At 52.9% G+C, this 20,686-nt stretch overlaps 1 protein-coding gene across 9 annotated transcripts in view; it reads left to right on the forward strand.

Moving 5' to 3' along the window:
• Positions 1-2,560: 2,560 nt before the first annotated feature.
• Positions 2,561-20,686, forward strand: part of NDST1 (N-deacetylase and N-sulfotransferase 1) — a 72,453-nt gene continuing 54,327 nt past the window's right edge. For 2 of the 9 annotated variants that reach the window (XM_055386216.2, XM_019028026.4), the window contains exon 1: positions 2,561-2,779. The gene's annotated coding sequence lies outside the window, so the exon portion shown is untranslated. Of the gene's footprint in view, positions 2,800-3,051; positions 3,190-20,686 lie in introns of those variants that run through there. The other 7 variants (XM_055386219.2, XM_063706880.1, XM_055386214.2 and 4 more) reach the window with 5 other exon arrangements.

Genomic DNA, 20,686 nt, shown 5'->3' on the forward strand with positions numbered 1-20,686 from the left:
AAGTCAGAAGCTTGGTCCCATCTCCCAGCATCTCACTTTGTTAAGGCCTCCGCTTCTTTCCCCCTCTGTGATATGAGTAGGCTGACAGAAAGCCCCTTTCTTCAACACAAGGAGGTTGGCTTTTGGAGGAAACAGGAGTCTGTCCCACCCTTACGCATCTGACTTGGCTTCTCTGTCCTCTGCTTTGCTCTGGTGGCTTGTATATTTTTTGAGCTTTGTTCCTACAGTTAGATAATCTTGAGCCTCTGAAGATCCTTAGGATTCCACCAATCCACTGTTTTCCAAATTTGCCCCAGCCTTACCCCCAGACCGGCAGATTCAGGGACTCCAGGGGCCTGGCGATCTGCATCCTTAGCAAGCCTCTTAAGGGATTCACTCATCTAACCCCAACCACTGTTTTTTTTTTTTTTTTTTTTTTGAGCCGGAGTCTTGCTCTGTCACCCAGGCTCTCTGCAAGCTCTGCCTCCCGGGTTCATGCCATTCTCCTGCCTCAGCCTCTGAAGTAGCTGGGACTATAGGCACCCGCCACCACGCCCGGCTAATTTTTTGTATTTTTAGTAGAGACGGGGTTTCACTGTGTTAGACAGGATGGTCTTGATCTCCTGACCTTGTGATCCAGCCATCTCGGCCTCCCAGAGCGCTGGGATTACAGGCGTGAGCCAGCGTGTCTGGCCTTTTTTTTTTTTTTTGAGACAGAGTCTCACTCTATTGCCCAGTCTGGAGTGCAATGGCGTGATCTCGGCCCACTGCAACCTCTGCCTCTCAGGTTCAAGTGATTCTCCTGCCTCAGGCTCCCGAGTGGCTGGGATTACAGGTACGAACCACCACACCCGGCTAATGTTTGTATTTTTAGTAGAGACAGGGTTTCACCATGTTGGCCAGGCTAGTCTTGAACTCCTGACCTTGTGATCCACCACCTTGGCCTCCCAAAGTGCTAGGATTACAGGCGTGAGCCACCACACCCAGCCTTTTTTTTTTTTTTCTTTGAGACAGAGTCTTGCTCTGTTACCCAGGATGGAGTGCAGTGGCATGGCTCACTGCAACCTCCACCTCCTGGGTTCAAGTGATTCTCTTGCTTCATCCTCCTGAGTAGCTGGGATTACAGGCACCTGCCACCATGCCCAGCTAATTTTTTTTTTTTTTTTTTTTTTTGTATTTTTAGTAGAGATGGGTTTCACCATGTTAGCCAGGCTGGTCTCCAACTCCTGACCTCAAGTGATCCGCCCGCCTGAACCTCCCAAAGTGTTGGGGTTATAGGCATGAGCCACCACACCCGGCCTTGTATACTTTTTGAGCTTTGTTCCTACAATTGGATACTCTAATTTTTTTTTTTTTTTTTGATACGGAGTCTTGCTCTGTCACCCAGGCTGGGGTGCAGTGGCATGATCTCGGCTCACTGCAACCTCCACCTCCCGGGTTCAAGCGATTTTCTCCTGCCTCAGTCTCCTGAGTAGCTGGGATTACAGACATGCGCCACCACCCCCAGCTAATTTTTGTATTTTTAGTAGAGAGGAGGTTTCACCATGTTGGCCAGGCTGGTCTTGAACTCCTGACCTCGTGATCCGCCCGCCTCAGCCTCCCAAAGTGTTGGGATTACAGGCGTGAGCCACTGCGCCCGGCCCAGTTGGATAATCTTGAGCCTCTAAAGGTCCTTAGGAATCCACCAATCCACTGTTTCCCAGACTCAGGATCTCCAGGGCCGGGTGATCTGCATCCTTACAAGCTCCTTAAGGGATTCACTCATCCAACCCCACCCTGCTCATTTTACAGGCTGGCTCATGGGTGGCAGAAAGCCCTCCACTGGGAGCAGGCCGATCCGAGTACCAGCCTAGGCTCTCATTAACCTGCCAAATCATCTCATCTCTCCGAGCCTCATTGTTCCCATCTGCTTAACGGGAACAACCACTGTCATCCTGCCTAATTTTCAGAGTCCTTGGGATAGCTAGAATAACAGGGGTGGGGGGCAGGCTCAGCGGGAGAAGAGATTTGCACAAGGTCATTTACCTCTTCATCTGCTTTTTTTGTGCCAGGAGAGAGGATTCTGCTGGGAACAACTTGTTGGGAAAGATGACATTCTAGTAAACAATGAAACCAGTAAATGAACCACATAATCACGATAAAGGGGTTTTCGAGAGTCAGGGCAAAGGTGTGTGTTGGGGGCGGGAGGGTCTGCCCAGGAGGGGTCATTCTGGCAGAGCACTGGTGGTCGGGGAGCTCTCCCAGGAGGTCCTGGAGAGCTGTCACAAGCCCAGCGGTGGAAGAGCCTGGAGGCCCTCTCGAGCCCAGCCAGAGCGTTCCCAGGGCCCTCGGAGCCGCCGCGGGCGCGGGTCTTTGTCTCCCACATTCTCTCTGCCGCCTCTCCCGACCCCCAGCACTGTTTCGTCTCTGACCCCGAATAACTTGTTGGTTTCCCCCCGGGCTTTGTTTCCCGGGGGTCACCGCCTCGGGGACGCCGGGCAGCCGCCCCGGCCCTCGTGGGTCCTGCATCTGACAACCCCTCCGGCCCCCGCCCCCTACCCGCTCGGAGATAGGGGTCAAAGGCAGCCCGCGTCACGTGGTCGCCGAGCAGCACCGAATCGGCCGGGAGGGCCGAGGGAGAATCCGGGTGGAAGTCGAGAAATCCAGCCCCGATAGCAGCGCTCGGTCCCGCCCCGGCCCCCGCCCCGGGGCGCTCACCGCACGCCCGCCGGCCGCCCCGGCCTCCGGAGCTGTTCTCTGGCCGGCACCCACGCGGCATCACGGGATCGAACCCCGCTCCCAGCGGCCGCGATTCGGGGAGGTAGGCGCTGGGCCGAGGAGGTAAGGGGAGACGGGCTTGGGGGCTCTCGGCGCACGGGTACGCCCCTCTGGGCTAGGGGGCGAGGCAGCGCGCCCCAACCTTCAGTCTCCAGGGAGACCCCTCCCCGCTGCGGGACGAGGGGGAGGCTGCGAGCTACCCCGGCGCAGCGCCGGGCCGCGACTGGGGGCTGGGCACCGGGAGGGAGCGGGAGGGGGAGGAGAGCGGGCGGCAGGAGGCGGCGGCGGCGGCGGCGGCGTGGAGCGGGGGTGGGAGCGGCGGGAGGCGGCCGCGAAGGGGTTAACCCTGGCCCGGGCCGGAGCCCGGAGGCGCACGCACGGCCCGGGGGACCCAGGCGTCCCGCTCCTCGCCGGGAGCGCCCCTTCCCCCGAGTGGCGCCCCAGCCGTGGCAGGTAAGAGGCCGAGAGGGCCCGGGCCTGCCAGTCCCCTGTCGCCCAGCCGGTGGGGCCCGAGCCCGGCGTGCAGGCCGCGCGGGGCTCCCAGCGGCCGCCGGCGCAAGTTTGGTGCGGGCGGGCGCCGGGCGGGCGGGTGGAGTCGGCCGGGCCCCGCGCGCGGGGGTGGGAGGACAAAGGGTAGGGGGCCGCGCGGGGCCGGGGGCAGGCTGGGGTGCGGGCGAGGGCAGTGCGGCAGCTGTAGGTCACGGATAATGTCACTCACGAGGAATGCCCCCTCCCCCTCCCCTGCTCCCGAACAGGGGAAACTTTTGTCTAGCGAGGGAGGGGGTTAGAGGCCGGGTCCTGGCTTCGCGAAGGCTGAGGCAGCCGGACCGGTTTTCTGCGGGCTCTGAGCGGCCTGCTGTCTAACTCCCCTCCTCCCTCAGGGTCTCGGGAGCAAGAAGTTCTCCCTTTGCACGCAGCTCTTTAACGCCCTGGGACAGGGGTGAGGAGGGGGCGCCGGTGGGACGGGTGGGCTCTAGGACCGGCCGGGAATCTGGGGACTGGCCACTTGGCTCTTTGCAGATTCGAGCAGCCCGGTGTGCCCTGCGAGGCTAAGGGAATACAGAGCCCCACCCCCTGAACGCCCATTGTTGCCCTCCCCACCCAGGAGAGCTTTCAGAATGGCCTGCGGGCAGTTTTGCCCCCAGGTCTCTTCAGAGCGACTTGGCTGTTTGTCATTTTCCAGCGGTGTGACCTTGAGTGGGTTCCTTACCTTCCCCTAGCCTCAGTTTCTTCACCTGTAAAATGGGGAGAATGGTATTTGCTAGAATGAGGATGAGAGGAGTGTGTGGTATTTCAGTAAATGGTGTCATGCTTATATTCAACAAGTACATTTCACGTTTACTGTGTGTTAGGGCGCTGGACCAGTTCATTGCTTTACATACATTCTCTCGTTTAATTCTCCCGCATTACTATTAACCACATTTTACGGAGGGGCAAACTGAGGCGCAGGGTTGTAAAGGTCACACAGATAGAAAGTGGTGGAGCTTGGATTTTACCTCCCTCTCTCAGCCTGTGTCTCAACCACAGATCTCTACAGTGTCTTGCTGTGACAGCTCACAGTTTATTTCTCCTTTTTTTTTTTTTTTTTTTTTACAACTTTGGCCCTGTACAGTTTCATTTTCAATTGAAATTATGGGGACATCTGTCCTCTTCCCCATTTTCCCCACCCGCAGGTAATGCTCTCTTCTGCCTGCTACTTGTTCCAAGTGAGGTCTTGTGCCCTGGCTCTTGTTAGCATGGGCGCTGGAGCAGGAGGGAGGTCAGTTGGAGACTGGGCCTGGAACTCCGTAATGGTCCAAGTGCTGTTGCTGGCTGCTGTGTCTATGGCAGTGCGGATGGTGCAGGGAGAAGCCCGTCTCCCTGGCTCTGACTGGAGACAGTTGGTGGCTTTGTCAACAGGCCTCTCTCCCTAGCACCCAGGGACAGCCACATCCTTACTTTTCTTTCAGACCAGGTTACTTTCAGATCAGCAGGGGGCAGAGGTAGGGCAAGGTTGTTCTTGTGTAACTTGGCCATGGCAGGGGCTCTCATTGCTAACTAATAGACGGGTCTGGATGCCCAGAGTCCTTGAGGATAGTAATAGTGTCAGGATTGCAGAACCCTAATGGAGAATGCATGTGTGTGCAGGTCCCTGAGCCTAGCTAGCTCAGTATTGGGCACCCTGTAGGCCCTCAGTAAATATCCCACAAGTGAATACGTGAAGTGGCTTAGATTTCTGCTGGCTTTCACACCCTGGGCTGGCCCAATCATTTGGTGGGGGTGACATCTTATGAGTACTGATCAGGCTCTGATTGAGGTCCTTGAGTAATTACTTTAAAAATGGAAAACAAATTGCAATTTAATTAACAACATCTTAAATCTAGGGCTGAGAGAGAGTGTGGTGGGTGGGGGTAGATAATGAGAGAAGTTCTTGGGGAAGGAAAGTTTGTGCATTTCAGCCTGCTCCGAGGGGTGTTCCAGCACTGTGTCTGGGTTTTGCAGGGTTTGTAGGCTTTTTGAGGGCCCTGGAAATAGGGGGCCCTCCTGGGCTGATAGTTCAGCTTGTAGGAATAAATGTGGAAATTCCGTTGCTTTGCTGGACATTGAGGGGACTCAGAAAAGCAGGGCATTGAATGGAGGAGTTGGAAGGCTGACTCGTCATATGGTCAGACTGTCCTTGTCATTGTGGTCAGAGCGAGAGGAAAGGCCTCTGGGGGAATCAACAAGTAAAGGGAGGGCCCCAACAAGCAAGAGAACATGGATAGTGAGCCTCCTGTCACAAGGAGGTATGTGAGGAACAGTTTTGTAATCACAGGTTGAGGATGTGATCAAGAATTTAAGTTCGTAGGCTGGGGGCTGGCGTCTGACAAACTCACAAATGGGCTCTGGTCTAGGCAGCCCAGAGCTCTCTCTGCCCTAGGCTTTGGACCTGCTTGGCTGTGCTTTGGCCGGCCTTCCATGCTTTGGGACCAAAGCCAGGCCTGCAAGTCTCTGGAGGCTGGGCCGACTTCTACTGGCCTGGAATTTGGATTTGAGTATGGCTTGAAGTATCTGGACTGTTTGGAGGACTTGGACATTCTTTACTTGAAATGGAACATTAGGGTAATTTGTGAAATGTGTATGGAAAATGTCTGTGGCTGAGGGTGACAGGGGGCATGAAATGGGGTGCAGTCCTGCTGGATTCAGGAGAGGCTGTTCTGATGGGGGACAGAAGACAAGGATTCAAATGATGGCTATGGGGCAGGATCTGATCAGTTATAGATGGGTTTTGGAAGGTCAGTGGAAGGAAACGCTTTCTGCTTATTAATGTCAGCAAGGCCTCCTGGAGGAGGAAGTGTTTTCGAGGGTGCAGACTGCGGGAAATGGGACAATAGGAGAAAGATTAGATCATGGGGAGCCTGCAGTGCCCTGCTCAGGAGTTTGGATTTTATTCTGTAGCCTATAGAGAGGACAGAGGGTTGTAAGTAGCTCATTGACTCGATGCCTGTTCCTGTGCCTTGTGTCAGGCACCATGCCAGGCTCTTTACAGACACCCCATTGAAATATCACAATACTCTGCAAAGTGGCTGCTGCTGCTGGTCCCCTATCCCTGCCCCATTTTCAGATGAGGAAATAGAGGCTCAGAGGGGTGGAGTCACTTATAGAGCTGGAATTTGAACCCAGCCCTGAACTATTTCTGCCTTACTGTGTTGCTTCTCAGGGGTCTTTTGACCAAAGATGGGAACACGACTGGCAGAGTTAAGACCAGGCCAGAGATTGCGCTCATCATGGTCCCGCAGAAAGCTGACCACAGGCTGACTCAGGCAGCGGACTGACAGGGAAGGAGGGGGAAGCTGCAGGACTTTGTAGCTGTCTTGGCATTTGGGGTCGTCACAGGTGGTCTTAAGGTTTGGGGAATAACCCTTAAGGGGCAATATTACTGCTTTCAAATCCCTGAAAGGCCCTCTACAGGTAGGGGGCATAGTCTTGTCCTTCAGGGTTCCTGAGGATGGAGAAAGCAACAAGGGTGACAGCTCCAAGGAAGCTAGTCCGGAAGTAAGCTGCCCAGAAAGAAGGCAAGAACAGCATGGCTGAAGGTATGCAAAGAGCCTGGAGAGCTGCAGAGGCGGCAGGAGGATGCATCAGCAGGGGCAGGCCTGGGTGGCCACTCTCAGTTCCCTTTTCACCCAAGAATCTCAGCATTTGGATGGTGCCTGGCCCACCTCCACCCCCTGTTTTCTCATAGCTTTGGAGCTGCCCTTCCTGCACGTCCTGGGGAGTTCCATATGGCCTGGCCTGCAGAGCTCCACTGGGAGAGTCCTTGCCGTTTGGAATACACTCAGCCCAGCTGACTGTCAAGGGGCCCCTTGGGGATGTCTGGAGCAGTGGCCAGAGCTGGGCTAAGGACTGTGCTTTCACAGAGGATTTGAACCCTCTGCTTCCATTTCTCATCTGTGAAATGGGGTCAGTCTCTTTTTCCTCACCTGTGAAGAAATAAGGCTAAATCATGAATCAGGCTGAATCAGCAGGGCTTAGGGCAAAAGGGCTGGTGAGTTTGTGGATTTGAAAGTGAAGATGCAGGTGGGGGTTGTTCCCCTCCTTCCCTGCAGTGGAGGTTAAAGGAGGCTCTCTTGGTTTCTGGGGGTCACCAGCAAAGTTGCTTTCTCTGTCTGTGGGGCTCTTACAAAGCTCTGCCTCACAGCTTCTGTCTTGGAGGTGTGCTCAGTGGAAGAGGTGGATGTTTGGGGGCAGCGGTCCTGGACCCTGCGGCCTCAGGGCTAAAGCCAATTTGCCATCAAAATCCTTATCTAGATGGAGGAGAGTTTGTGCTAAGTTGCCTCCTGGCCCTTTTATTTCTACTCACCTTATTTCTTGAATACAGATTGGATTAATCTAATTTTAAAATGTGCATGACGAATGAGCATTTGTTTATTTGAGGGCAATGTATGGGAAGTGCCTGCTGTGTGACTGCAGGGCCCCCTCTCCCACTCCCCCTCAACCCTCAAGCAGAACTGGCCTCTTTCCCTCTCCCTGGCTGTACTCCTGGCCCCTCCTACCTCTACAAATCTGCTCATGGTGAAAGTGCTGCACTCCAGTCACTTCCCCTTGCTCACCCCAAAATCCTCCCTACCAGTGCACAGCTCCAGGGTCACCTCTTCCATGTAGCCATCCCTAATTCTCCAGAGCTGGCATTGCATGCTCCCTCCTTTACATGTGTAGAACCTGTTACCTGGACCTCTCATGGTGCCTTCAGCTCTTAGCTTTGAACTCTAGCTTCCTAAAGACAAGTCTTATCTCCTCTAGGCTCTGTACTCTGGAGGCAGGGGCTGCACATGACCGCTTTCCAATGGGGGTGGGCAGTGTTGTAGAGTGGAATCAAAAGTCCTGGGTTCAAATCACCATTCTGCTACTATTAGCTGCATGATCTAGGGTAAATTACCTAAATTTCCCTGGACATCAGTTTCCTCAACTTCACAATGGGGATAATAATAGTTCTGTTTTGTTAGGGAGGTTAAGGAAATCAGTGCTTTGACATAGTAAGTGTGCAGTAAGTAGAAGCTGTTCAATGATAACAGTTGTTATAATTATTGTTTGTAGCTAAAGGGGATCTGTCCTTTTAGAGATGAGAGAAAGAATCCCTGGAATTTGAGTTTCTGAACTTTCTGCCTAATGGCCTGAGATGGCATGTGCAGATGAGGAAACTGAGGCCTGGAGAGATAGAGCAATTTGCATGGCATGTGGGAACATCTGGTTTCATCTAGGAAGCTGGACAGGATTTCTTTTCTTTGTTATGCCTCTGTTTTTCCTCTTCCTTCCTGTCGTCAAGCCTAAGGTGCTCAAGTTCCATGGGCTCAATCTCCTCCCTGGTGACCATGTTGAAGGATGTGTAAAGATTACACCAGATAAATTGGGCTGGCTGAGAAGGTCCCGCTGGGCTGGAGGCCCTGTGACTGTCCTCGTAACCAGGGACCCGTACCCCAGACTGCATGGGCTGGAGCTTTTTGAGGCCTCCCACACAGTCTCACTTTGCCTGGGAAGGGGGAGAGGATGGCGGCAGAGACAGGTGACATGGGCTTGGTCTTGGGGCAGGTGACTAGAAGATCCAGACAGAGCAAAGGTTGAGAGCCAGGCTCTGGAGCCAGGTGGCCTGCGTTCAGGTCCCTGCTGGGCTGCTTCCTATGTGTGAGACCTTGGGCAAGCTGTTTAGCTCTTCCTCTGTACAAAGGGGATGATGATTGTCCCCATCTGACAGGATTTAGAAAGATAACACACTGTGAGCCCAATCTATATGAATTGTCATTATTGTTGTAGTTGATATTATTAACTAAGGAGCTCATTTAATCCTCACAACAGCAATGAGAGATATGCACTATGATTATTCCCTTTTAGCAGATGTAGCAACCAAGGCTTAGAGAGGTAGGTGGCCAGCCTGGAGAAGTTTAGTCCCAGGGGATTACAGTCAGGGCCCGCTGCTTTCTGAGGGGTTGCTCTGGCCAGAGGAGGTAGACTTGTTGTGTGAGGTGCTGGAGGGCAAATCCAATGGGTAGATGGGCCAGGAGAGGCTGACTTCAACTCAGTGTAATGAGGAGACTTAAAAAAAAAATTAGAGCAAGCCAAGATGGAAGGGATTGTGTCTGCAGGGAGCGAGCTCCCTGTTTCTGGAGGTGGGAGCAGAACCCTGGAGCTCATGTGATGAAGAAGTGGTGGGGATTCTGGCCTCATTCAGACCTGAGGTCTGGCTCCACGAGGGAGGGCTTGGATTTTTATCATCCTAGGCTGTCCAAGGGGTCGGCCTGTCTGGGCAGGTCCCAGGGTGGCATTAGGTGGAGGTTTGCTATAGTCATCGCTGCACGGCAGCCACCTCTGGTTTACACCACCAGCCTTGCAAGTATGACCTGCCCAGGCAGAGGCCAGATGAGGAGAAATGAGTGTTGTCATAGCAGGGCCTTTACTCATGCTGCATCCTCTGCCTGCATTCATTCCCTCCCCCTCTCCTTATGCCCGGGCAACTCCTGCTAATGCTTCTGTGAGTGTAAGCACCATCTATTCATGGAAGCTCTCCCTGATCCACCTGCAGGCTAAGTCAGTGGTTCTGAAAGTTGGGTTCTGGATCAGTAGCGTCAGCGTTACCTGGGAACTTGTTAGAAGTGCAGATTATCTAGCTCTATACTGGACCTGCTAAATTAGATACCCTGGAGGGTGGGATTCAGCAATCTGTTTTAAGAACCTTCCCGCTGATTCTAATGCATGCTGAATTTTTTTTTTTTTTTTCTTTTTTTTGAGGCAGAGTTTTGTTCTTGCTGCCCAGGCTGGAGTGCAATGGTGCGATCTCGGCTCACTGCAACCTCCGCCTCCCAGGTTCAAGTGATTCTCCCATCTCAGCCTCCCAAGTAGCTGGGATTATAGGTGCCTGCCACCATGCCCAGCTAATTTTTGTATTTTTAGTAGAGACAGGGTTCCACCATGTTGGCCAGGCTGGTCTTGAACTCCTGACCTCAGGTGATCTGCCCATCTCGACCTCACAAAGTGCTGGGATTACAGGCATGAGCCACCGCACCTGGCCGCGTGCTGAATTTTAAGAAATACTAGGATAGATCATTAAAAAAAAAAACTGATGCCTGTTTCCTTGGGCTCTCTTGTTTTCAGCATATTCAGTCACCCAGCAGATGTGGGGGACCCAGAGTAAAGCCCAGGTTCTCACCACCCTGTATTCAAGGATCCCCCATCTTGTAACAGCTCCCTATCCCCCAGGAAACAATCTCGTGCACAATGATGGGATACAGCAGAACCCCAACATGATTATAGGAGCCAGTGCTGGGGCAACATGAGGAAGGCAGGATTGGGGAGCTGGAAGAGCAGGGGAGATTTTGTGGGTGGCAAGCATGGGTGCCAGAGACATGGCAGCTCTCTTCTGGGGCTGGGGCCAGGGCAGGGGTTGGGCAGAGAGCATGGGCTCTGCCTTAAATGATAGTGTGCTTAGGGCCGGGCGTGGTGGCTCATGCCTGTAATCCCAGCACTTTGGGAGGCCGAAACGGGTGGATCACCTGAGGTCAGGAGTTTGAGACCAGCCTGGCCAACATGGTGAAACCCCATCTCTACTGAAATACAAAAATTAGCTGGGCGTGGTGATGGGTGCCTGTAATCCCAGCTACTTGGGAAGCTGAGACAGGAGAATCGCTTGAAACCGGGAGGTGGAGGTTGCAGTGAGCCGTGATTGTGCCACTGCACTCCAGCCTGGGCAACAGAGCAAGACTCCATCTCAAAAAAAAAAAAGTATAGTGTGCTTAGGTGTGTATATGCACATGTGTGTGTGGTGTGGGTGCACACATGTGCGATTACAATGTCCATATGTAGTCTGAGGGGGCTGAGTGGCCTTAACTGCTATCAATCCAGTGGTTTTAAGCATCTCAATAATTTTTTTCCTTTTTTTTTGAGACGGGGTCTCACTCTGTCACTGAGACTGGAATGCAGTGGTGCGATCTTGGCTCACGGCAACCTCTGCCTCCCAGGTTCAAAGGATCCTCCCACTTCAGCCTCCTGAGTAGCTGGGACTATAGGTGTGCACCACCACGCTCAGCTATTTATTTGTGTGTATTTTTTGTAGAGATGGGGTTTTACCATGTTGTGCAGGCTGGAATCCAACTGAGCTCAAGCGACCCTCCCACCTTGGCCTCCCAAAGTGTTGGGATTACAGGCATGAGCCACCGCACCCGGTCAGCATCTCAATAATTTCTTTTTCTTTCTTTGTTTCTCTCTTTTCTTTTCTTTTCCTTTCTCTTTCTTTCTTTCTTTTTCTTTCTTTTCTTTTCTTTTCTTTCTTTTCTTTCTTTCTTCTTTCCTTTTTTTTTCAGAGTCTCACTCTGTTGCCCAGGCTGGAATGCAGTGATCTTGGCTCACTACAACCTCCGCCTCTCAGGTTCAAGCGATTCTCCTGCCTCAGCCTCCCGAGTAGCTGAGATTACAGATGTGTGCCACCACACCTGGCTAATTTTTGTATTTTTAGTAGAGACGGGGTTTCACCATGTTGGCCAGGCTGGTCTCGAACTCCCAACCTCAAGTGATCCACCTACCTTGGCCTCCCAAAGTGCTGGGATTACAGGCGTGAGCTACCGCGCCCGGCCTCAGTAATTTTTTTTTTTTTTTTGAGAGGGAGTCTTGCTCTGTCACTCAGTCTAGAGTGCAGTGGCGCGATCTCAGCTCACTGCAACCTCTGCCTACTGGGTTCAAGTGATTCTTCTGTCTCAGCCTCCCGAGTAGCTGGGACTACAGGCACACGCCACCACACCCAGCTAATTTTTGTATTTTTACTAGAGACAGCATTTTGCCATATTGGCCAGGCTGGTCTTGAACTCCTGACCTCATGATCCACCTGCCTCGGCCTCCCAAAGTGTTGGGATTACAGGCGTGAGCCACTGCACCCGGCCTAATAATTTTATTTTTTTATTTTTTATTTTTTTTTGTGATGGAGTTTCACTTTTGTTGCCCAGGCTAGAGTGCAATGGCACGATCTGGGCTCATTGCAACCTCTGCCTCCCAGGTTCAAGCAATTCTTCTGTCTCAGCCTCTTGAGTAGCTGGGATTACAGGTGCCTGCTACCCCACACGGCTAATTTTTGTATTTTTAGTAGAGACAGGGTTTCATCACTTTGGTCAGGCTGTTCTCGAACTCCTGACCTCAAGTGATCTGCCCGCCTCGGCCTCCCAAAGTGCTGGGATTACAGGCATGAGCCACTGCGCCCGGCCTTAATAATTTTAATGATGATGATCATAATTGCTGCTCACATTTATTGACAGCTTATAAATGCTTGCTGGGCACTTCCATGTCACCTCATCAGAAGTAATCCCCAGGACAATCCTATAGGTAGGCACTATCATCACTATTATTGTCCCCACTTAATAGATGAAAATACTGAGGCCACACAGCTATAAAAGGATAGATCTAAGAATTCTGTGGAGATATATAGAGTGCTTAAAGGCATGATCTCATTGGAAGGAGAGCAGTAGGGGATTGTCATGGAGTGTTTGTATAGTAGGCACAACTTACGGTGATTTTCTAAAGATGTCCCCAAATATATATTTTGTCAAATGAGTGAATTATGCTTTGGAGGAAGGTGGATGGGATTGTGTTGGGGTGGTTAGGGCTCCAGCCTCCAAGCTGGGGCTTCCACTGGAGACGTTGTTCTCCTGTTTTGTGGATGGGCTGTCTGAGGCTTAGAGATTCAGTGGTGAGCTCAAGGTTCCACTGCTAGGGCAAAAGAACAAATCAGAGAGATAAAAGTGGATCTCTAACTGGGCATGGTGGCACGTGCCAGAAATCCCAGCTACTCGGGAGGCTGAGGTAGGAGGGTTGCTTAAGCCCAGGAGTTCAAGACCAGCCTGGACAACATAGTGAGATCCTGTCTCAAACAGCAAAAAGAGTAGATCTCCTTTGGTTCTAACAAGAGGGGATGTGAGATTCAAGATCAGAGCCCACTGTCCACTCTGCTGTCTTTTCCTGCCTCAGTGTGCCCAAGCTGCTGCCCAGGAGCCCAAGGGTGGGCAGTCTTTCTCTGACACAGGAACCCCTTCACTTCACATTTAGGGGATTGAAGCCTAGTGGAGCAGGGACTCACCCACGGCCACACAGGGGGTCAGAATTACTATTGAGGCCAGAATCCAGAATTGTTTCGGTTCCAACCAGGAAGGGGTTTGTTTTCCCAAAACCTGTCCCTACCCCACCCCTTCTTTGGCAGGCGGAGTAGCTGTCGCCCTCAGGGTGGCCCAGAGCAGTGCTGGGGGTAGAGATGAAGGTGCCTTGTGAAGACGCTGCCAAGAAGGGGTGGGGCAACTTCCAAGAGGAAGAGCACCAAGAAGCCCAAACCCCAGACGGAAACCAAATGTATTTTCTGGGCCCTGAGAGGATATTTGGAACAATGGAGGTGGGATGAGGGAAGTTAAAAAGGGCTTCTTGATATCCTTAGAAAAAAAAAATACAGGCTTTAAGTTTGACTTTTGTTTCTCTGAAGGATGTTTGTGTAACTTTCTGAAGGCAGGATCCCAGCACTCTGTGAAGCTTGTCAGATGCTGTTTTTTTGTTTTTTTAAATTTTTATATTTTTTTGAGACAGAGTCTTGCTCTGTCGCCCAGGCTGGAGTGCAGTAGCGCGATCTTGGCTCACTGCAGCCTCCATCTCCCGGGTTCAAGCGATTCTCCTGCCTCGGCCTCCCAAATAGCTGGGATTACCGGTGTGTGCCACCACACCCAGCTAAATTTTTTTTGTATTTTTAGCAGAGACGGGGTTTCACCATATTGACCAGGCTGGTCTCGAACTCCTGACCTCAGGTGATCTGCCTGCTTTGGCCTCCCAAAGTGCTGGGATTACAGGCATGAGCCACCACGCCCGGCCATTAGGTGCTGTTTTTATAGATTCAGGGCTTTGGAGCTGGGAAGGACTCGATCAAGTAGTCTCCTCACTTTATAGTTGGTGAAATGGAGGCTGAGAGGTGGGGGGCCTGCTTGAGGTCACACAGTGAGGCAGCCGAGGTCTTGGATCTTCCCATGTGTTGCAAGAGGCTGTCCATCTTGACTTACCACCTCCTGGGACCTGGCTGGCATGGGGGCTGGGCGGTCACTGATGAGGGGTTCCCTTCAAAATGCTCACTGCTGCTGGGGATAGGGTAAGGCCAGGTCTGGTCTTGGGCAAGATGAGCCCACTGGTGGGGAGAAGGCTGAGATGGTGCACCTGGTAATGCCACCCTCATCCAGATGCCAGGCCCAGCTGTGCACCGTCTGCCCAGCAGCTGGGAGCTGTGAGTCACACCCAGTGGATACAGAGGCGCAGGCCATTGTGTGCCGTGATTCATTCTGTTCTCCCGGCCCCGAAGGGATGACGAGGCCCTGAGCACCGATCCATGCCCACTCCTGTGGATGAAAGCTGATATGAGGAGGCCCAGGGGACCTGAGGGAGTCGGCTCCCTCTGCTACCTCCTGTCTCTTGAGTATCCTGTGATCGTGACCTGTCCATTCCCACCAGTGCAGGGGTCCGTGAGCCCCCAAAGGTGCAGTGAGTTGTAGGCATTTCTGTGTTTTCTTTTTCTGAAGAAAGAGTTTGTTGGTTTCATCAGATCATCAGAAGGCTGGGTGTCCCTGTGGAGTGCTGACAGGGGGCCGTGTGCACTGCGGGCTTGAGAAATGGTGGCAGCGTGGTGCAAGTAGAAAGTAGCCTGGTGGCAGTGCAGCATCCTGGGTCAGGGTGTGGTCTTGGAGACGGGCTGTTGGCTTCTGAGCTGGCTCCTCCACTTAGGAGCTGTGTGACATTGGGTAAGTTACTTTGTGCTTCCTCAGTAAAATGGCAATAACAGTATTTATCTCATGGTGTTATAGTTAGACTTTTAGGTAAGTTAATGTTTGTAAAGGACTTATCTCGTGCTTGGTACAAAGTAATCATTTGGTAAAAGTTTGCTGTTGGTAGTTCTAGCTCTGCTGTGAATTTGCTGAGTGATCTTGTAAGTGCCTGATCCTGGGGTCTTAGTTTCCACCCCTGGCTCCGCACTCTGTGTTGGGCTTTCTAGGAGCTGCAGGACCAGCTTAGAGAGCAGGGGTGGGCAGGGGAGGTAGGGGAAACCCTTTCTGCATTCTGGGACTCCCTAGCCCAGGCCCTCCCTGGCTTTGTCCTGAGGCAGGGTTATGTAACCAGCCGGGTCTGGCCAGGCAGGGCACGATTCTCAACCTCCTTTTGTCCCTCCATTGTCTCTTTCGCTCCCTTCCCCCAACGGAGCTGTCATTAGCTGACCTGTTCCTCAAACTCCAGGGATGAAATTGGACCCTTGCTATTCTGCCACCAATTGATTTAGTTTAGTCCAGAGGTTTGCTGGGCTGGCAGCCCCTCCTCCCACTACCTGGGGACAGCACTAAACTGATACCTCTATGCCTGCTTCATGCCTCCTTTTTGGGGAGGAAACACAGGAGTCTAGATGACTTGGGCTCTTGGTCCAGCCTGCCAGGTTGTAGGGACAGGATGTTCCTGCCTATGGCCTCTGTAGTTCTAGAGGTACACCCCACTCCCTATCCAGGATTCCTTCCCCAGAAGAGCCTTCTCCATCCTTGCAGCCCAGCACCAATGCCTTCTCTTCCAGGAAGCCTTCCAAGGTACCTCAGCTGCAGGGAAGTTGGCCTCTACTGAGCTCCACAGTGTGTTCTCTGTCCCTTTTAAGAAAACAGAGGTCACAAACTGGCAGGTCACATTTGCCCTATGGGCAGATTTTGGTCCATGCCAAATATTGAGCTGGTTGCCAACCAGAGGTTTTACATAAAAACTCAGACTTCTGGCTTTATTTCAAAAATTGGAAGATAGGAAAACCTTGAGCCTACATTCTCCAGGGGTCATTGCTGGAGGTGAGGCATGTACACTTCACCCCATCCCCAGCCAGCCATTTCATATGCTTACATGATCTTTCTGGTCACTGGAGGCATCTGAGTTTGCAACCCTGTCCTTAAGCCATGAACCACTTTCTCTCTCCTACATTGTTCCTATGTCGGCTCTTCTAAGGCAGCGGGTGTAGGGGCTGTGGGCTGAATCACCTTTGTGTCCCTTGAAGCATGGAAGCATTGGAGCATCATGCTTAGGCTCAGGACGGTGTCCCCAGTAGGAGCATAACAAGTGCTTCCTGTGTGAAAGCAGGTGTGGCCATGGTCTATCCCTCCAGCTGTGAAGGTTCCATTTGCTAGAGGCCTCTGGGTCAGCCTGCTCTGTGACCCTCGAATCCTCCCCCAAGATAAGCTCTGCCTGCTTAGCCAGTGACCCAGGCGGCTTCTTAAGCTGCAGATAACAGTCCCTGAAAGGGCGGGCCCCACCCTGCAGTGTAACCAAGGAGAGGAGCATCCACCTGCAGCTGTCACCAGGTCTTACTCTCATGGTGGGCTTGGAGGAGTTTAGGGAGGGGAGGACTGTGCTCAGCAGCCTTCAGAAGATATCAGGTCCAGACCTCTGTGTGCTGAGGCCAGCAGGGTGAAGAGGGGTGTGGACCAGTTCAGATGTTTACTGGCCTGGGCTTCTTCTCCATTGGTCCTCTCTGTGCTTTCTCCTCCTAGAGTATGTTGCTTTATCTGACAGCTCCCTTGTCCAACTGTCTGTCCAGTCAAGGTTTATTTAACTCTTTCAATTGAAATCTTAAGTATTCCCTGGGGCCTGCTAAGATGTCTTCTCCTGGAAGAGGTCTTAGCTGAGAGGTTGCAATTGTTCTGGCTACAGGAAAAACCTGGGAAGCTTGCAAAAATGCATGCAGATTGCTGCCCCCACCCGCTGCCTCCTGCTCTGATTCTTTCATTCTAGGGTGTAGCCTCCCCATCCTGAGAACATTCAGACCAGGGGGTCTATAGACCACTCTTTAAGGACTGTCTTAGTGCATGGAGCCCAGGGCTGGTAGGGAGGAGCCTTGGGTGGCTGTTGTGCTGGGCAACATTAACCATGCCCCTTTCTCTCTCTGGGCTACTCTTTTGCCCCCTGTGCCAATGTTCTGGGCTTCCCCAGTTGTCGTGGCTGAGTGCAATGTGAGCTATCCTTGGAGAGGATAACACAGAGTGGATTGGGGCAGGTGCCAGTGTCTGGGTGGGGTGAGGGCTGCCAGTCCTGGCCCCACCCTAGCCAGGCCCAGAGGAGTTTCACATTCACATTAGGGAACAGGTCAGGAGAGGAGGCAGACTGAAAGCCTGGCTCAAAGTGGGCAAGTGCTGTGCCCCTGGTATCAGGCCCCATAGGGAAAGCCTGGCCTGGGTGGCCCGGTGACCTGGCCACAGGCTGAGGGGCTCTCCTGCTATGTGGTCCTGTGGCAGGCAGGCTGAAATATCAAGTGCAGGCATGAACAAGCCATTTCCAGCCGGGTAAACTGAGGTACATAGAGGGAAGACACTCTCCTAATGTCACATGAGTGGGTGGAAAGCTGGGCTGGGACCCCAGGTCTTCCAATGCCAGGCAAGGCCACACTCTTCCATCTCCACCTCCCTCTGCAGGGCCAGTGGCAGATCACCTAGCTGGGACAATCATCTGATTGTCTATGACGACCTAGTTAGAGCCTGGAAAAATGAACCATCGTCACAGCCACCCTGGAGGCATGAAACCGGTTGGGTGTGCAAATTACCCCTCAAACATCCTCCATCCCATTTTTTGTTGTTGTTGTTTTGTCTTTCCTTAAACTATCTGATGGGACAGCTGCCTCTGTGCCCGCTTCCGCCTGGCACTGGGCTTCGTGCTCTTCATTCTGAGAACAAAGCTTCCTTCTGACGGTCCTCCTGCTGACCACAGGAAAAGGGCAAGCGTAGCACCAGCCTCCCTCCTCTGCCTCCTCTTGCTGGGAGCATGGGGTAGGCAGCCTTGGATGGATGCTGGAAAGGCCGTGAAGGTGGGTGGCGGTGGTCCAGTCCACATTCCCTCTGGCAGCCCAACTGTCAGGACTCAGAAGTTCTCCCTCATGGCCAAAAGGAGAGGCCAAGGCACCGGACAGGGACAAACGTAAAGTCTTGTCGTCCATTGGTCCAAGCAGTCAATTGGACTAGAACAGGACTGGGAATTTGGCTGGGAACTGGCCAGGCGAAAACCCTCAGGGTTTTAGCTGGCCCAGGTTGAGTCTTGTATCAGCCTCTAGCCCCTGGTCTGTAGGGGCTGTGTAAGCCTAAAGGAGTGTTCAGATGAGGGAGACAATAGTCCCTCATTCAGTATATTTGTATTAAACATCTACTTTGGTCCAGGCTCTTTTCTAGAACTGGGATGCAGCAGTGAACAAAACACATGGAGACCCTGTTTTGGACGTGGGGCTGACATTTGAGTGGTGGGATGAAATGAACAGCCCAACAAGCTCACTGTCAGGTGGTGAGATGTGCCTGGAAGAAAAATAAAGCTGGCTGTGGGTCAAGAGTGTGACTTGGGGGAGTGACCCAGCCATGTCAGGTGGTCAGGATGGTCCCTGGTGAGGAGCAGTAGACTCAGGGAGGGCGGCCCACGGGAAATTGAGGGAAGAATTTTCCAGGCAGAGGGGGCTGCAGGGCAAAGGCGCCTGGAACTGGAGGGCATGGGTGGCCAGAGGCAGGGCTGGAAGAATGAGAGGATGGTGGAGGAGAGGGGCCAGAGGGTATGTGGAGACAGGTAGGGCCTCTTGGCCATGGGAGGACTTTGTTGTTTGAGTCTGAGTGGAGGGGAAGCTGCTGGCGGGCCCGGTGTGAGTACTGACTGGTTTGGGTACACGTTGTAGAGAGACTGCTGGGGGTGAGGGTGGACGCAGGATGACTGGCTGGGAGGCTGCTGCAGTCTTGCCACGAGAGAGGTTGGGCGAGTCAGTGGTGGGTGGGGACGGCGGGGGAGCAACCAGGGGTTGGTTCTGGATTTATTTTTCAGGATGAGCTGATGGGATTTGCTGATGGATTAGATGTGGGGTGTGAGAATAGAGTGTTGACCGCAAGGTTTCTGGCTTGAGGAACTGGAAGGACAGTTGGACATTATTGCTATTTACCAAGGCAGAGAAGGCTGTGGGACAAGCAGGTTAGGGGAGAGCAATTAAGATTTGGGGTCAGCTGTGCTGGGGTGGGGCTTATGCTGGTGGGGGAGGGGCATGGTGCACATGGGTGCTGGGTCCTGCATGTTCCTGTTGCTGTCAGGAACAGCAACAGGGGTTGTGTGAGGAGCCCCAATGCTAGGAGTCTGTTCTGTAAGAACAAATGTTTCCTGGTCCCTTCATGTCCTTTTCTCTCTCTGCAAACCTCCCTCTGCTTTTCTCTTCCTTTTGGACGAGGAAAAAGGCAGATTCTGAAGCCTCATTGTCACTGTGATGGTCCTAGCCTTTCTGCCTGGCACGCCTCCTGACAGGGAGTTCCTTCTGGGGTAGGCAAGGTGGGGGGCGGAAGGGTGGGGTGGAAGTTCAGGCCTTATCCTGGCTCTGCTACCAACAGAGCTCTTTGCCTTGGTTTCCCTTCGTGTATGGAGAAGGGTTGAGGTGGCCCCAGGGTTCTGAGGGTGGCAGGGAGTAGTTGAGGAGGCCACATGGCACAGTGGTTAAGAATCTGGGCTTGGGGCCAGGCAGGCATGGGCATGAATCCTTGCCTGCTGCTTGGCTGTGAGACTGTGGACGAATAACATAACCTCTCTGAGCCTCAATTTTCTCATCTGTAGAAATGGGCCAGTGATAGTACCTGACTCACAGGGTTACTGTGAGGTTGAATGAGGAAATGTCCATAAAGCACTTAGTGCCAGGTGCGGTGACTCATGCCTGTAATCCCAGCACTTTGGGAGGCTGAGGCTGGTGGATCACCTGAGGTCGGGAGTTCGAGACCAGCCTGACCAATATGGAGAAACCCCGTCTCTACTGAAAATACAAAATTAGCCAGGCATGGTGGCGCACACCTATAATCCCAGCTACTCAGGAGGCTGGGGCAGGAGAATCACTTGTACCTGGGAGGTGGAGGTTGCTTGTGGTGAGCCGAGATTGTGCCATTGCACTCCAGCCTGGGCAACAAGAGTGAAATTCTGTCTCAAAAAAGTACACAAACAAAAAAATAAAGCACTTAGCAAGGCCCTGGCATATAGCACACCTAGTAAACCAAGGCCTCTGCTCACAGTGACCCATGCAGGCAGGCAGGTAAGGGGCTTGGCCTAGTGAGTGGGAGGAACCGTGGGAGGTTATTGAATAGGAGCATGCCAGGCATGTGGTTTGATGGGGCAGCTGTGAGTGTGGAGACTTGAGCTGAGTTTTCTTAGCAAGTCCAAGAGCCCCTTCCACCTTCCAGAGTGAGAGCTGCGGGCCGGCCCTAACGGACCATCTTCCTTTCCCTAGCCAAGGGTCTTCATTGGCTTGGCATGGGCAGCCTCTGTTTTGCACAGGTCCCTTGGGGTGGGGTGGTCATTTTCCTTAAGGCCTCCTATAGGACCCCTTGTCTCTATATCCCAGTGGCCAGCCTTAGGGAAATGTGAGGGAAGGGCTTTGGGGGGGTGTGACATCAAAGGGATTTAATTTACGTGTAGGTAGGGC

This window comes from Gorilla gorilla, chromosome 4 (assembly GCF_029281585.2).
Source record: "Gorilla gorilla gorilla isolate KB3781 chromosome 4, NHGRI_mGorGor1-v2.1_pri, whole genome shotgun sequence".
In the NCBI taxonomy this organism is placed as follows: Eukaryota; Metazoa; Chordata; class Mammalia; order Primates; family Hominidae; genus Gorilla; species Gorilla gorilla.